General features: G+C 42.5%; 1 pseudogene; it reads right to left on the bottom strand.

Annotated features, from left to right (window-relative positions):
- Positions 1-623: 623 nt before the first annotated feature.
- Positions 624-2616, bottom strand: LOC129405579 (uncharacterized; annotated as a pseudogene).
- Positions 2617-3097: the final 481 nt, after the last annotated feature.

Here is a 3097-nt window from a genome sequence, read left to right as displayed (position 1 = left end):
AGGAGGGATGGAGGAATCGAACTTGGATCGGCCGCAAGCAAGACAAACACCCTACTCACTGTGCCATAGTTCCAGCCCCTGTGCTATCAATCCAGTATCGTGTAAATCATTTTTTTTCATTTCATGAGCTGTCTCTGTATATTGATCACTATTTCTTTTGAGGTGCAGAAGCTTCTTAGTTTAATGTAGTCCCATTTGTTTATCTTTGCTTCCACTTGCCTTCTCAGTGTTGTTTCATATGTAAAGATGCCTTTAGCTTTAATATCATTATGGGTTCTTCATTTTTCTCCATATACTTTATAGATTCAGGTCTGATATTAAAATTGTAATTCATTTTGATCTGCTATTCATTCGTGCCTTGTGCTAAACAAAAGTGTACATTCATTTATTTTTTGCTTGTAGCTGTACAGTTTTCCCAGATCTACTTGTTGAAGAGGGTTTCCTTGCTCCATTTCACAGTTTGTACTTCTTTCACAAAGATTAAGTGATCATATATTTGAGGGCCTGTGTCTGTATATGCAACTCTATTCCATTGGTCTATGGATCTGTCTTTATTCCAATAGCATGCTGTTTTAATTACTACTGCTTTGTAGTACAGTTAAAACTGGGGAAATTGTCACTTATCACTTGTCATCCTGTTGATCCTCTATTTGCTCAAGCGGGTGCCAGTAACGTCTCCATTTGTCCCTGTCATGTGCTAGTGTAGCCCAATGGTATCTGCTCGGTCCAGGAACAGGAAGAGCCTCAAATCAGTCATTCAGGGTTTTGACGAAGAAGTCTGACCATCTCGTTGGTGGGCGGCCATGCGGTCTTTTGACATCCCGTGGAATCCAGTCAGTAACAGCTCTAGTCCAGTGGTCGTCTCTGAATCACATTACATGTACGGCCCATCTTATTTTAGACGCCTTGGCAAATGAGACAGTGTCCCTGATTCTTGACCTTCGATGGAGGTCGGAACTCCGGATTCCTTCTCTCATTTGAGTAAAACATGATACTCCTAGCATAGCTCTTTCGATTCCTTTTTGGAATACACGAAGAGTGTTCTTACCCTGTTTGCGGGGGGCCCAGGTCTTTGAGGCATATGTTAGTGCAGGAAGAACACTGGAATAAAAAAGATAGATGTGGCTGCAGCCAGAGGTTCTTTGTCCTCTTAACCACTTCTTCAAAGCTCTTGAAGGAGATCCACACTGCTCTCTTCGTCCTGCGCAGTTCTGGCACCAAGTCGTTTCTCATGTTGAGTTCTCGACCAAGGTACACATAGCTGCTGCATTCGGAGCTGTTTGTTCCATTGAAAGCAAATAGAATGTCAGGGACTAGTTCGTTTTTCATAAACATTGTTTTGCTGAGATTCAGCTGCAATCTGACCTTTCCACACTCATGGTTGAAATCAGCCAGCATGTGTGCCCCTTGAATAATATTTGGTGATATGAGAACGATGTCATCAGTGAAGCGGAGGTGATGTAGCTGCGAACGTCTATCTTCACTCCCACTCCTTCCTATTCTAGTTGTCTCATGATGTTCTCAAGGGTGGCACTGAAGAGTTTCAGTGAAATGGTGTCACCCTGCCAAACCCCTCTCTTTATATCAATGATTACTTCCTTGTAGAATGGTGAGATTCTGGTGGTGAATCCATAGTACAGCTCATGGAGGATCTTTACATACTGAGTTTGAATGCCCTGTTTGGCTAGAGCTTTGATGACCACTTTGGTCTCAACAGAATCGAAGGCCTTCTTTAGATCGATGAATGTTAGACAGAGCAGCATCCTTGTTCACATGGTTGTCCTTCATCTAGTGTTCTGCCTATTCTATTCAGGATGACTTGAGTGAACAACTTGTAGATGATGGATAACAGCAGATTGGGTGAAAGTTGCTGATGTTGTGGATGTCTCCCTTCTTGTACAACAGAACGGTCTTGCTGGTTTTCCATTGGGATGGAACCTTGCATTCAGACAAGTAGTGTGTGAAGAGCCAAGCCTGTGTATTGACAGGTACTGGTGGCAGATTCTTCAGGTGTTCGGGTCTGACCTTGTCTGGACTGGGTGCTGTAGGAGTCTTTACTGATGAAATGGCATGTCGAATTTCAGAAGGGAGGACATTGGGAATGACATATCCATCCTGCGGAATTTGGTATGTGGGCAGGTGGATGTGACTGTCAAAGAGATCCGAGTAGAAGTCATGAATAATCCTCTCCAATTCCTTTCTGGAAGATGTCATAGATCCATCCAGACGTTGGAGGGCAGTCATCTTGTAGTTAGTGAAGGACAGGTGAGTGTTGTGAATACTTTTCCCAGCTTCTGCCACATTAGCAAACACTGCTGCTCTTCTCTCTTTGAGATTTTCCTTTATTGTGTCTCTGTACAGCTTTGCAAGCTTGGACATTAGCTTGTGGTTGCCTGAGGCTTGTGCCAAACCACGTTGGCGAATGAGTTCGAGAGTTTCTGAAGATAGGCGTCTGTTTGTGGCTTTCCCACTCTCGGCATTTTTTGTGCAATCCTGGAGGTGCTGAACCAGTCTATTGCATTCCTAGTCGATGTTGTCAAGAACGGCTTCTTCCCATATTGCCGCAGTAGTGCCAAAGAGCTCCCAGTTGGTGGTCATTCTGGGAGTTCTTTTCTTAAACTTAAACTTTGCATTCCTTTCTCCCTGCTCTGTGAAGTAGAATTTTGCATGGAGACAGTGGTCCAATCCCTTTTGGAATTTTAGGACAACAGCAACATCAGTCAGGTAAAACCTTCCATTGAATGTGATGTGGTCAATTTTGTTGTGGAACTGTCACTGTCCACTGAGAGACTCCCATGTCCAACGTTTAGATTCTGCCTTCTGGAACTTTGAGTTACCATAGATGGTAATTTTGATAATTTTGATAATGTTAATTCTCCCTATCCATGAGCAGGTGATATGTCTCCATTTCATAGTGTCCTCTTTTATTTCTTGAAATAATGTTCTGTAATTTTTCTTGTACAGGTCATTCACCTCTTTGGTTCCAAGGTACTCAATTTTCTGAGGTACTATTGTGAACAGGATTGTTTTTTTAAATTTCTCTTTCTTCTCTTTCATTATTTGTATATAAAAAAGCCATGGACTTTTGGGTGTTGAT

Source organism: Sorex araneus, chromosome 6 (assembly GCF_027595985.1).
Source record: "Sorex araneus isolate mSorAra2 chromosome 6, mSorAra2.pri, whole genome shotgun sequence".
NCBI lineage: Eukaryota > Metazoa > Chordata > Mammalia > Eulipotyphla > Soricidae > Sorex > Sorex araneus.
Note: the sequence above shows the minus strand (reverse complement) of the source record. Positions and strands in the feature narration are given on the sequence as shown.